This window comes from Pipra filicauda, unplaced genomic scaffold (assembly GCF_003945595.2).
Source record: "Pipra filicauda isolate LSUMZ 115617 unplaced genomic scaffold, ASM394559v2 scaffold36_size6622888_pilon, whole genome shotgun sequence".
Taxonomy (NCBI): domain Eukaryota; kingdom Metazoa; phylum Chordata; class Aves; order Passeriformes; family Pipridae; genus Pipra; species Pipra filicauda.
In genome coordinates, this window is record NW_024104498.1 from 1,920,146 (window position 1) to 1,935,046 (window position 14,901).

At 38.5% G+C, this 14,901-nt stretch overlaps 1 long non-coding RNA gene across 1 annotated transcript; it reads right to left on the reverse strand.

Annotated features, from left to right (window-relative positions):
- Positions 1-26: 26 nt before the first annotated feature.
- LOC120323909 lies at positions 27-12,699 on the reverse strand. Its single transcript, XR_005564835.1, has 5 exons — positions 12,349-12,699; positions 11,631-11,735; positions 10,315-10,402; positions 3,451-3,555; positions 27-105 (listed from the first exon to the last, which is right to left on the reverse strand). It is a non-coding gene; the product is annotated as an uncharacterized LOC120323909 (long non-coding RNA).
- Positions 12,700-14,901: the final 2,202 nt, after the last annotated feature.

A 14,901-nucleotide genomic window follows, 5' to 3' on the forward strand; every position in this document is an offset into this window, starting at 1 on the left:
TACGCTGTTACAACTTGAAGTTATAGGTAACTTTTAAGTTCTTTCATCCATCAGTGTCTGGGACTACTAAATGGGCCTGAATGGGAATTTTTATGAAGAACTCTTCTATAAAAATAAGCCAAAATATAAAATCAAGGTCAGATTGTAAAACCAAGTTATAAAATGTTACAGAATTTCTCGTGGGCAATAATGATGGAGAAGTTACATTTACTTCCATTGAGACACAGCCTTGAGTTGTACTATTCCTGGAGCCACAAGACAATTACTTAAAAATTAAAATTCTCAAACATACTACAGTTTTCGTATACCTTCATACCTTAAATACTATGGGTACAGTTTGCCTCTCCCTAATCCACCAGTGAGGAGATACAGACCAGGTAAATCCATTCTTTCAAATAGTATTTCAAGTCACTTACACAGACAGTTAAAAGCCCCACACGATGACCTTCTGCCTCAAAATACTTGTCAGATTTTGGCATTTTATCATACAAGGAGCAAAAATGCTCAATTTGGTCTGATTGAGACCTATAAATTCCCATAAATTCTTAAGACAACAATAAAATATAAAAACATCTCAAAATACATTATTGCTCATTAAAGTTCAGGGGGAAATAGTTTCTTTTATGTTTCCCTACCCAGAAATAAAAAGAGATGGAGATCTCAAACTACAAACAGCTTGTTTCATGCTCTTCTGTCCTACACAGATTTCTTCACCCATCCCTCCTGAAATGGGGGGGCAATTCCATTTGAAAAGAAGCAATGAAGTTGGTACTTCAAGACCCTGCAGTCTGGGAGGTAGAAGCTAAAACACCATTATCAGGTAGATCAAGACAAAGAGAAGAACAGGAAAACCTCAAGACAGCTGTTTCAGTGTGCTTGTAAAAATGTAGTTAGGGTAGGAAGGGAAAGGCAGGCCTGTAGAGTACATCCTGAGTAAAGCAGGGCTCTGCCAAAAAGAGGGAGAGGAGCATTTCAGTTGCTGCAGAGATGGAGAAAGAAGGAAAGTAAATACATAAACTTTCATCTCTTTTGTTCAGACAAGAGGCATCACAGAGTGCTCCTGAAGAGGAGCTCGAAGAGCCACATCCCAGTTCTGTGCTGTGAGCAATGCAGCAGCACAGGAAGCACTGGCATAACCAGGATGGATATGTCTGGAGCTCTGGACACGTTTGTGTGCTCCTGATACAAGAATAACTGAAATAGTGGCTTCTCTGGGGTGGGGTGGTTTTGTAGCGTTATGGCTAATTAGGATAGTGATTTCAGAAGGTGTTGGAGGGGTGAAAACTGGCAATGACACCAGCAGAACTAAGTTTTTCACAGTGACCAATGGTCAGCTCCATTCATTTGCTGTTACTAATGAAGACAGCAGAAGTGACCAAAACTGTCCCACCACAGCCTCTGCTGTGGGTCCTGACTGGGGAGCCACTGCTTTCTCAGAGGGGAACAGCCTTTCTCAGGTCGTACACCTGAGCAGGAGCTGTGGGAAGGGACAGGAGGGATTAATGTCATCTCCATCAGGGCAGTGGCTCTTCCTCTCACAAAATGTTTTCCAATCAACCACGATGGAGCAGGGTTTGATTGAGCTTCTTACATAGCTGAAAACAAAAGCTGCAGGTGCAGGAGCCCCTTAGGAGTATTTCTGAGAGGCTGTGTCGCTCTGGCTGTTCAAAGGCTTCAAAAGGCTGGAGAACTGAGGTGGTGGCATTGGCTCAGCTCGCTGACTTCAGCGCTTCTTAATGTGTAGGGGAGCTTGTGTTGGTTGCAAAACCCTGGGCTCCTGGATACTCCAAGAATCAGGAAGATAAATGCTCTTTTTTGCTCCAAGTTTCCACTTGAATGAAGGAATCAGCATTCCCTGCTCACCGTCAATGGGTTTAAATTCAGCAGCAATAGTTTAACATATTTAGAGATAAAAAGATATGGACATAAAAAGACATCTCATGTGCTGTGACAATTGCAATCCACCCATTGGTTATCAAACTCCAAACAGTGGGAGAAAAATGTTAAAAAAAACTTCTGGATGAGGAAGCATGTTGCTGGTTGGCAGATAAAGTGTACAGTAATCAAATCCTCAAAGCCTCCCATTATTAGTCCAGAGCATACTCAACACTAATTTTGCACTAAAGACCAGCTCCAAACAACCTTGCTGTAAATGAACAGGTAGACATTTCAGTAGCAACATCAAAGCTGGTAGAATGCAAATAAAAACAATATCTCTTCCTCTTTTTTCATCTACTCTTAAATTTCTTGTGCAGCCTTCAGTAACAGTTACTATACACTTTTATTATATGCACAGTTCTTGCTGCAAAACATTGGAAACCTTTTCTTCTTTGTACATAATAACAGTAAGTGTCATCTTTCCATTTAGTGAAATAGCAGTGATATAAAAGTCTTTATATTTAGGAGACAAAAGTAGTAAATCAAAATAACTACAGATGGAAATTATTAATATAGGATCAGATTTGGGGCACCTCAGTCAAATAAAACTGTCAGTGAAGATCCTTCAGTTATTCAGATCCTGTCTCCCATTTCTTCAAAATTAGCAGTCCTTCAGGAATTCCTTGTCCTCTGGAATTAGTGTTATTCCTGCCACCCCCAAGGAGCAACTTCTATCAAAGATCCAACTATACAAGATGAATGAGCTGTTCAAATGAAAAAGTAGATATCCAGGTGAAGGTAAGAAAGGAAATTTAGAGCAGGTGGGATTGATATCAGACAAAACTGTACATTTTTTGATGCATACATGCTGTTCTAAGTATTATATTGCTGAAAAAAAAATAAATTAATGGAAATGATGAGTTTCAAGAGGTCCATAACCAATGCTGAGAGGTTGGGCAGAGGCTTGCTCTGTTCTGAAGCTACCAATAGGCAGACAGCAGAAACATGGAGATGAAAAATTATAGTCTTGGAAAGTCTGAGTCACTCCTTAAGCATTGCTACTGCTTCTTGTATTTTTAGTGGTGTTATTTAGTATTCTTATTACGAAATGAGGAATTATTTCCACGTCTTTTTTGAGGCTGTTAACTTGGTTTTACAGCAGATTTTCTGAGAGACTGTGATTCTAAATCACATATAAGTGAAGGACAATTTGCAATCTCATTTCTTTAAGCAGTTAAGACTGATAAGGGCTAATTTTGCTTTAGAAATTAATTACACCTCGTGTGGAAAATGTGATCACAAAATGTGGAAGGTGATGATGTGCATAGTAAAGTGTGAGTAAGTGCACAATAAAGGATGTCACAAATGCTTAAGGTTTTGAAGGCTCATACAAATTTAGCAAATAAAGCTTGTTTATATAAATTTAGCAAATAAAGCTTGCTGTTGTGTCCCCTTAAGGTCCTGGCTTGATAGTGTTTAGATAAAACAGTAAGTTTCTGCCCAAGCTGGGCAATAGGTTTTGTAAGAACACACGCTCTGTCATGTTGGGGTGCAGTTAGAGAGTGTAGGTACCTGAAGCAAGTAATGGAAGTTGCAATATGTCTCCTTAAAGATCTGGTCTCAGGATCCTGGGCTTGCTTGATTCTTGAGGAGGGTGGATAAAATACTTGCTGTGTCCTGTCATATTCAAAATATACATATTAAAATATGTTGTAACGCTTCACATTAAAAAAAAAAAATGTGGTTCAGCAGAATGCAGACAACTCCCCCATGGCTTTGTCATTCCAATAACCACCACTCTGACCTTCATGAAGTAGTTCATAAAACAGTCACAAATTGTGGCATGAGTTGCCTAAATTGGGACACTGGCCAATGCAGTTAAAGGAGGAAATTCCTAGGTAGTTAAATATAAATTAATGGTGTTTTGCAACAAGCCACAATTCACTTCAGGAGGTTAAAAACACCAGTAGGCATTCACTATCAGGGGAGAGTAAAACCAAGAAAGGTCATCAGGAATCATAACGACAAACATGCATCTTTCTGCTGAGATTTCCACCTGCCGACATCTGAAAAGGGACTGTTTGGTCTTACTGGAAGTACAGCTATGAATAATGGTGTTTTATTTTCTAAACACCCCTATCAGCAAGGAAGTTAATTCTTTGTTCCTTGATAATAAGGCATGGCTCCTGGCAAATCACTGTAGAGAGAACAAACGGGAAATATTCTCAATTTCCCTGGTGAAGTTTGGAGGGGGAGGGGGACATACAAAGGTTTGCCATAATTTGTGATATTCATATTTGATTGTAGTTCTTTTCACTAGAAAGAGCAAAGAGAGATTTTTCTATTTTAACTGATCACTTCCCTGCAGTGACCAGGGACAGCACTCAGGGAATGGCTGGAGCTGTGCAAGGGCAGGGTCAGGTTGGATCTCAGGAAAAGGTTCTTCCCCCAGAGGGTGGTTGGGCACTGCCCAGGCTCCCCAGGGCAGTGGGCACAGCACCAAGGCTGCCAGAGCTCCAGGAGGGTTTGGATGATCCTCTGGGGCACAGGGGGTGACTCTTGGGGATGGGCCTGTGCAGGGCTGAAGGTTGGACTGGATGATCCTTGTGGGTCCCTTCCAACCCAGCATATTCTGTGATTCTGTGATCTTGTGCTCACAGGAAGAGTCCAAGAAGTCCATTCAGAGGCATTCCTTTAACCAAGGAATTTGGCCATCAAGTGGCTGAAGGCACTACTGATAGCAAACAAACTGATGGTTTCTGAGGTACCAGCAGACCTGCAAAGCAATTCCTTCCTAGGCAGAGCACAACCATCAGCTCATCTGCTTGAACAGCTGAATTTGACTGAGTCATCATGGCCTGTTAGCAGAGGAGGAGGGAGCTCAAGCATCCATCATCCAGCTATCAGAGATGCAGACAAAACTTCCAAGTGGAAAAAAATTACTAAACTCAGAAGTTTCCAGTCTAATCCAGAATATTTGCAGTATGCCAGGATGTGCAGTACAACATCAACAACGGATTTGATTCTTTACTGTCTTATTCACATTTGTTCTGAGCAATGCTTGCATAAACATAAAAATTAAGATGCTGCTTATTGGTCAAGTGATTCACTAATGGATCATGCCACCCTATGCTAAATATTAGAAGTGGCTATTGAAACCTTTCATTACATCAGTTTATTGATTTGCATTTATTTCTGCTTAGAGATACACTTTCATCTTAATCACATACTGTTACCCTATCTGATTGCTTCAGACAGTGACTAACTTGGCTACAGGAGAAAGAACTGCAGGACAATAATTTATTTCCCTTCTTCCTTCTTCATTTGTAAACCTTGTGTATATCTGGTGCTTTATTGATATCTTTCTTTCTATTATGTCACTACAAGGCATACTTGGAAGATGTTAGGAACCTCCTTTGAGTAGTTTGGTTCTTTCTTATGTGCAGTTTTATGCATTACTTTGTACCCCTTAGAAATGAGAAATAGAATAACAGCGATGTGACTATACAGCAGGTCACTGAGGATGTTCTTCCTACAAACCAATCGATTTGAAAGCATTCTCATCAAGAATTTATAGGAAGCTTCGTGTAGTAGTTCTGTACCCATTTGTCTGACTAATGAATAGCAGATTAAATGTTTTTTTATAACATAGTTTTTAAAGCTCCATGTGATATTTCAGAATCAAGAGTTGGCTCCTCTCTGATTATGTAAGGTATCCAGTTTTTGTGCTAGCATAGATCCAAATTTTTGGATGGCCAGAGGAGAAACATATCACCATTACTGTCCAGGCTGGGATAATTTGTAGTGAGTGGGGCTTAATCAAGAGTGGAAGTACAGTTCTACACATAACAATAACAGCATAATCTTCTTTCATTTTAAACATGTGGGACAAAATGTTCTCTCTTATGACTCACCTCTTTAGTATTTGTACATGTAAGAACAAAAAACCTATAAAATTGTACTAAATGCTGAGCCATATTAACTCCTTTTCTCTTCTTCCATGCTCCAAAATGGAGGCACTGAAAAACCAAGTCAGAAGAAATCTTTCATCGAGTATTCTTTTCAATCATTCTACTCAAGTCAAATTAAAAAAAAAGAAAAAATTTCCTTCAAATTGTCCTAACCTATTATATTTATGCCATAATGGGCAAAACAAGCCCATTATATGGATAAAACTCATTAAGGGTATGCCTGCTGTATGCTTTCAGGTTATGTGGTATTATTTATTTGGGTTTTTTTACATGTTCAAGGATTTAATATGTGAAGGCTTGAGAGATTAAACACTTCTAAAGATGGTTTTGAAACTAAAGGGTTGTATTGTTCCGTTGGTTGCAAACAGAATTTCCACAAGGTCTGGAAAGGAATAATTTGTTTAAAATCAATAACCCCTAGCTCACTGAGTTCATTACCAGTTCTAGTAGTCGTGCTGTATTACCTCACCACTTATTTTCTGGCCTAGCCAACAGGTAGAGATCTATCCCTTTAGACTTTATCAGTCTCACAAACATCAACCGAAAAAAATAATCTCATTTTCTCAATACTTCAATAAATAGTCACAGAATTAAAACACCAAACAATAAATGCACTAGTTAGGATCAGCTCTTTTAAAGAGACATTCTTCACTTCTCATTTCGGTCGTGTGATTTTGAATGCCTCTGTTTGGGAGTTGTGGTCTGTGTATTACTTTTAACTGTGGCTCAAAATAAGGGTGAACTGCTGTTAAATGGAACAGCTTTTAATTTAAATAATATGGCAATTGATATATGTTATTGATAAAGGTAACTAATCAAATTTGTTACTAACCCAGGAGACTTCTAATTCAGAAGTTAATTAGGAGCAGAGGTAAATCACGTTTGAAATACTCCTGTATGATGTTATGTGTTTTTTCTCAAAACAATCACAGGACTGTGCTCCTGAAGCATTTACAACCTACATAAATGAACAGACAGAAGAGGTTGGAGCAATCTCTTCTCCCCAGAAATCATAAAAGCAACCCTTGTCGAGTGTCATCTTCCCATCTGCCATGTGGGCCCTGACAGGCTTTCCTTCCAGGAAATTAAGATGAAAGGTGATGCTTTCAGTTTCAGAGGCATCTTTTCCAAGAATAAGAGGACATTTGAAACTGATAACTCAGTGAAGAAATGAAAAACATGATCTGTTGTTTCTTGGGAGCAGACACTGATGGGACAATCAAAGCTGTGACTAAGGGAAAATCTTCCTTTCTGTTTAATGACCTGCAATTATTGCTGCAGTTCACAAAATGTCCATGCTTTTCCAGAGTCCAGTTCTGTTACAAAATCACAGCCAGATTAATATTAGTTGTTCCTGATTATCAAAAGCATCAGGAAACAGAGCACAGCTGCTTTTAAAAGCACAAACAAAAGTATCTTTTTAACATAGAAACCTTCTATTCTATTGAAATATTCTATTCTACCTTATTCAAATATATAATGGTAAGTAGACAGGTTCATTTGCTTTTCTGGTGTTTTTTCCTCTGATTCTCCTCATATAATTCTTCATATTTCAAAGTAAAAACACTTCAGTGTTATTATTTAAGTATATAATAAAATACAAATCCAAAGTCCATTAAAAAGCAGTAGAAAGATTTCAAGTAACATCAGGAGGCTTTGGGTTACAAACAAAGTAAATGCCAGCTGATTAGCAGAAAAAGCAGCCCTAGAATAGCCAACAATTGCATTTCAGATAAACATTTCTCTCCCTGAGCCATGCCACCACAGCCTGAGATTGATAGGGATGCAGAAATATGTCGTTGCTGCAGATAAATAATAAAAAAAGTTAGCCTTATCATCTAAAAGTGAGGAGAAGGAAATTTTCATGATACACCAAAGTAAACTAAATGAAAATAGAATAATGCAACAGCTTAGGCAAGCAGATGTCTAATTTTAGAACAAGCTTGATGTTTTCACAGTATTATTTTTTTTCCCAGAATCACTATTACCTTAAAGCAAAGCATGAACTTTAGACTCAACAACAAACCACAGCCAGGAGCAGGAACTCAGCCTCAAGGTTTTCAGCTAAGTGAAAGTGTTTGAATTTCCTGGCAGAGGATAATTTTTTGATGAAGAAATAAATTCACCTTAATGAAAAGAAAGAGCACTCATTTATGATGTGGAGAGGTCTCTCTGTGGAGAGATTTAATTAAGGATGATCTAATTTTTTTTCTATAAGTAATTTTCACAGTGTTGGCTTACCTCAAGTAATATCTTTGCTAAAGAAAGCTGGTAAACAAGTTTATATCCTTAATTAGAATATATCAGTGTGATAGGCAGCCTTGTAACTATTCAGCTCTTACTAAATTAATACAATCTGTATAGGTATTGCCTTAAGCCAAGCAGAAAAATTACCTATGAAATCTCAGTAAGCCAGTTACTCTTGATAAACAGTAGGATGTGATAAACAGTGGGCTAATGAAGGATTTAATAATCAGAAGGGCCCATCTGCCTCTAAAGGTAAGGGGCAGAGAAAAAAACATCTGTGAGTCACAGTTTTGCAACCACATTCTCCAGGTACTGGTGCTCGATGAAAAAGTTTGGCTTCACATACTCAAAAGAAAAAGTGTCATAAAGGTTCTTAGAGGCCACCCACATGCATTTGTATACAGATATTAGAGCACAAACACAGAAGGAGGGAGTCTGACTTCTGAATTTTAAAGAATTAATAACTCTTCAGCAGCCTGTGAGTCCATAAGTAACACTACAGGTTGTAAAAACACGAGAAGGAATGTTTTTTTTCTTTAATCTTTAATTAGTGGCGAACAATTAATAGCATTTTAAAATTCTGACTGCCTGGGGTCATAGCTAGTTAATAGTAAAACCAGAAATTATGTGTCAGGCTTCTACTTTCTAGCTTGGGGGAACTCTGAACCGCTTCTGTCCATGCTCAGGTTCTCCTGGTCACCAGTTAGACAAAGTGGAAGGACAAGTTACTGAGCCTGGGGAAAACTGTAAATGCTAAAAAAACAATTTTGGTTTTGTTTTGTAATAGAGTTCAGGCTTGAACATCAGAAAAAAAGAAAAAAATTAAAAATTGCTTAAACCAAGCAATACACCAAAAACCCTCTCCTGGTTAGAAAACTCGTTTAAAAAGCAGGGGTAGAAAATATATTGTAAATAAACTGTAAGGGGCAATTCCTCATGAAATATTACACCTAATTTAGCTCATGCTACTTGCAATTATGCTGAAATATAGTTACTTCAAGCTCAAATTCATGCTAATACATATTTGTCCCGTGTGTATAATGTTGACAGGAGCATATCTGCATCAGAAATTGAATTTCTGCCTTCTTTTTCCAATGGGCCTGAATTTGTCTGAGTAATTCACTCAGGAAGGAATTAAAATTCTAACACAGCCTTAATTTTTCAACAACAAGCCACTGTTACAGCTGACATTTATATTTCATGCTCCTTGTTTTCTCATGCTTCACACAAAACCTTATCCGTAGACTGCAAGGATCCTAAACACTTGGATCACATTCAGGATGTTGTGTCTCTCAGCAGAGAGCCTGATTAAATTTGGAAAAGAGTGATTCCAACAGGTCTGAGCAGCAGTAGTCTACATCTCATCCCATTCCCTCAAATTTTGATTGAATTCCATGGAGTGCATGATCTTTTGTGATCACAAAATTAACCCTCCTGGAGGTTCATGGCTCAGCGGGCTGCAGGTCCTGCTGGCTCAACCACTTCATCATAACACATGAAAACTGGGGTCAGGACCTTTCATCAGTGAACACAAACAGTGCCCATGTGCTGCTCCTGAACCTTCTGCCCCAGGAACTGCAGGTCCTTTGGATCAGGAGCGTGTCTGGTTCTGTCTTTCCTGCAGGGAAAGAAATTGTGTCCAGTGGCCACAGACTCACGAGTGCAAACAGTTCCCGTGGATCAGATGACTCAGCCATTTTTTCTGTGTTTAAATGTCCAGATTGCCTCCTCCTGATCACTTCAGACATACTCACTGAGACAGCCTTGGAATAAATACTGTAAAATTCCCATTTAACAAATTCCTGTACTTGATTATCTCTCTGTTACAGTTCAGTACTAGACACACAATCCGTCTTTACCCAATTTATTTTTTTCTTGAAAATTTTCTCCCCTGGATAATAGCAACAATCAAATGTTGAGGCATGAAAGGATTCCTGATTCCACCTCAGTGCTTATTTCAATGGACATTAAATGCTTCTCATCATCACCTGCCTACTGAAATAATCAGCGTTACCACTGGATCTAGAATGGCTGGTTGAATCTTATGGAAATTAAATGATTGCTTTAAAATAATGTGCGTCTCTTACTGATTGCCCATTCAAAGCTAAAAATGTTCTTTTTTTTATTGAAACCTATATAGCTTCTTGGATGATCAGAGAAATGGTACATGTAAGAGCTACTGTGGCCTTCCTTGGAATATAGTTCATTCTTCCATTACCTTTTCTGTCTCCATAAGTGGTCCTTAATTCTGCTAAGAGCTGATGAGAAGTTTGCCTTCTGTGAAATTATTTCTGATCAGGAAAATTCTTTTAAAAAAAGAGAAAAAAAGGAGGATTGAATAAAGTCTTTAATAACAGCCTCAGTGGAGCCTCTTTTCCCATTGAGGTTCTTTAGAGTCCAAAAGAATACACAACTACTGAGACATCATCTTCAAACTGCCTGTCTTGTGGTGTGGATTACTTGTGAGTCTCTGGGGCAATCACTGAGAGATTCCTGATGTATTAATGGAGTTATTCCAGGAGGAAATAATCCAAACTGACCATTCACTGTGCCACCAGAAAATCCTGAAAGATTAGGCGTGAGCTACACCTCACTTTTACTATACCTGAGCAATTCTCCATCAGCATCTCAGCACCAAGGAAAAGATACAAAATCTCCAAACCAGTCTTACCAGAAAATTTGAAAGCAGTCTCATTTTCAGAAGTGGCCAAGTAAACCAAGGACCTGGCTGTCATCACAGTTGATGGTGATAAAGCAGTGAATTCACTGAAACACTTGGAAAATAGCTGGTAATTTAGCAGCCCCATTCTAGGGAGATCAATCCTGTCTGTTTAGCAAAACAGGGTTTGCAGTGTGTGCCCACGTCCTCCCTATTCCCAACCCCGAGAACTCAAATTGCAGGACATTGTGTGGGAACTCCCTGAGCTGAAGAGCACAAGGGAGATCACTGGTGGGAAGGTACTTGGTTGGCCAACCAAAATTGCAACTTTCCACCCTTCCAGCCCAACCTGTTTGGAGCCAGTGTTGCTTTGCAGGTTTTCCTGCCACACAGCAGAGCCCTTGTGTGAGCTGGGATTTCCTGCCACAACTGAAAACAGGCTGTGAATTACAGCATCAACATCTTGGTTGATAATTAATCTTTGCAATGAGCACCTGTTTTGACCTTGTCAACGATATAGGGAAAGATCTGATAAAAGAAAAAGGATTGAGACTGGACTTAGTCTTGGGTTTATTTTTTTCCACACCATTTCCAATCAGATATTAGAACTATCCTCTTTAAACACAGCAGAAGGCTCATCTTGACAGATGCAGCAGCACTGTAAATTATTGGCAAGGTTCATATAAAACAAAATGATGGATAAAATTGAGAAATAATATTCTGGTATTGGAGCCTATGTTAGCCTTGGAGATTAATGATGCACGTCCAGAATTCTTATGCTTTGTTGAAGGGCTGAGAGAGAGAAATTGTGCGAGTACCAAAACTGTTGATAAGGAAACAGGGAAAACAGCTGGTCTAGAATAATCACAACTTACCTGCCAGAAGACAAAACAGTGTATTCCTTGGCCCAATATATCATCCTGCCTTTCCTAAAGGATTTTTGAGAACAGCTTTCAGATACTGTTGCCATGTGATATGTTCTGTTGAAATACAGAAAAAAAAATAAATTATATGGAGTTAAAAGCCTGGCCAAGAAAAGAAAATCATTGCCAAAGAAAAGAGAAGAGGAAGTGAAGAGAACAACAAGTGGATGCATTAATAGGACAGGAGGGAATTGTGTGGTGTTTAATTTAAGAGTAACAGGTATCAGGAAGTATATAGAATTTTATTTGAGGGGGAGCATTGGAGGCAGTGAAGAAGACTATTGTGGGAGCCTTACTACAGCTTCACTCTTCCCTAGTCAGGCTCTCCAGCCCTAAAGGTGCTTGTAAGCACCATATCTCCACTTCCTTATACAGATTTATAATGGCAAGATAGGTTCTGATGTTGACTAGAAGGGAATATGTGCATGTCTGAAAGAAATTTTTATGTCTGTATTTTTCTGATAGACCTTAAACAAACATTTGATGTTCTTTTGGGAAGCAAGAGAAATTCAGACATTTGTTTTATAAAAGACACATGTTTTCATGACTATGAAATAGCGGGAAAGGCCAGGGTGAAGTACTTTCAACTGTTTCTCTATTCCTAGATTTTGGCTGCTGAATAAAAATCTGAAGAAGAAAATGTGTAAATTATTCAGATGAAGAGTTTTACCTTCCCTTGTGTTCAGTTCACGAGCAGTCCTGCATTTGGACACGTGTGTATGTGACTGCCATTGGACACCCAGAAGACACATTCACCTGTCTCATCGTGTGAGCAGAGCTGAATCACCAGCAGTGCCAGCCTTGCAGGCACATTTAATCAAATCCATGGCTTTAGCTGCTGTCACTGGGAACTTTCTGATGCTCGTTTGAGGCACAGGCTGAAAGTCAAGAGTCGTGGAAGTCAAAGACAGAACAGCCATTGACTTCAGCAGGATTCTACTCAGCCAAGGGAATGAATGGCTGTTCACAGACACAGAGCAGGAACAGTGCTGGCAATGTGTAGGCCAAAATTTAGTGCAGCTCAGAAAATCTTCATCTAAAAGTGAGGAAAAAAGCAGAAATTGATCTGATGACAACTGCAGTACATGAGTACCTAGGGAAAAAAGGAAGATCGAAACACATTGTGTCTGTACAGTCACCAAAACCATATCCTGACTTATGGCCAGGAGCTGTTTGTCCTGGAGCCGAGCTGAGGAATGCACTGTCGACTCTGAAAATGAAGTGCATCACTACAGTGTTAAACAATACTTATAATCCAGTAAAAATCCATAATACTCAGCATAAGGAGTTTTATTTAATTCGGTTTTAAAGCACAGTTTGTTTCCATATATGACTTGAGCAACGTCCTTTGTGGACGGCAGCAGCTCGGCAACACTTGGCTCTTGCAGCAGTATGAGCTCTGTAAGTTTAAGAACATTGCACAAAAGTTTTTTTCTTTTTCCCTTTTTTTTTTTTTTTTTTTTTCTCCTTAAGAAAGAGCTGGGAAATGAGGGAAGTGAGTAAAATTTTGAACATTGGCAGATTGTTTGCTTTTATGTAAACAGCCTCGGGGGATTTGTTGAGACGCAGGATTCAAACAGGCGGATTCTATTTCATAATAAATGAGCTTTTAAATTATCCTGACATATTCAATCACACAAACAAGGTCTTCCCAATTGAGAAAAACTTCTCAGAGTTTTTTCAAATCTTTTTTTTTTTTTTTTTTTTACATCAGCAAATAAGCTTATTCTTCTCCTCAGATAACTCTTACTTGCTTTTTTCCTAAATCTTGATCTCAGTTTCATTTACATCACCAGCCAATCCTATCGCTGGGATTTAGAGATTTATAAACATTTCATGGTAATCTTGATAATGTATTTGTGATGTATTGAATCAAGTCCTAATGAAGGTTTGTTTTAAAGAAATATAAACAGGAGAGACTTTTGCAATTTCTATTCTAATGCAATTTGGCAGCAGAGTCTCCTACAGAGAGGAAATGAGCTGTCCCATGGTTAGTGTACTGGTCTGGAACTCAGAAATTCCTGATTTAGTTCTCTCTTCTGCTGTAGACTTCCTACATGACCTTAAATAAATCTCTCTCTGCTTCTGATCCTCACGTGTAAAATGCAGTAATACCTGTTTCCTGGTTAACAGATGAAGGAAAGTGAAACACAGCTGAAAAGAGCTCCATGTCTGTCTGCCCAGTTCTTATTGGGATTGTACATTTGCTCATGCTGTCACCTCATCTCTATCTGCAGTTTTCATGTGTGACCAAACCTTTAACAGTTGAGCAAATGCCTTTCTTGTCCTTTTTATCACCTTAGTAATCTCTTCTTGTCTTTGCTCTGTTCCCTATGAATCCTGAACTGCCTCATTCCCCACCTGTTTCATGAGTTTGCCTCCATCCCTGAGCCAAGAGCCATCATTGACACCTGCTGTCATGTACAAAGCCAGGTAATTTTATAGTCTAATCAAGGCAAAGGAGTCACTCTGTTCTTCATAAGCTTCTGGAAACTATAACATATATAAGACCAAACTAAATGCTTTAAACCACCCTCCTAAATTCTACCTAACCTAACACACATTTCACCCAGGGTGCTCTTTCAGAGGCAGCCCTGGACAGAGTACTTAGACATCTTCAGTTCACAATGTGCCATGATAAAATGTAAACCACAGATCTTTTGCCTTTAGAGCTATTTCTTTTAAACACTATTAACCATATATATGTTATTAATAAATACAGAACATTTTATAACATTAAAAAAATTTCATATAAAGTGTCAACATTAAGAGAAGATGGAAGAAATATCTAGTGTAACTTATATTTTCACAAGTATTCTTTGAGAGAAATCAAAGGGACTTTGATAATTTAAACTGTTGAAAAACAGACTATTGATTTAAAAAAAAAAAAAAGAAAAATACTGTCATTGTAACCACATGTAAGGCTGTTCTTTATAAACTCAGCTACGTTCAGTTTGAGATTACTGGGGAAATAAAACACAGAGTCTCCAACACGTATTTTGTAAAAAACAAGAGAAAACACCAAACCAAAAACTAATGGAAACCCAGACTTGAGAGACACATTTTGTTCTGTTCTAGACTTTGATCCATGTCCATGTATGACTAGTTTTTTGGGGTGTTTGTTACATTCCTAATCCCAGCTTCAAAGCATCTGGTAGATCTATTAGCCAAGTGTGTATCAAAGTCTGTACATATGGTTACTGCCAGTGGAGTTCAGAATTAG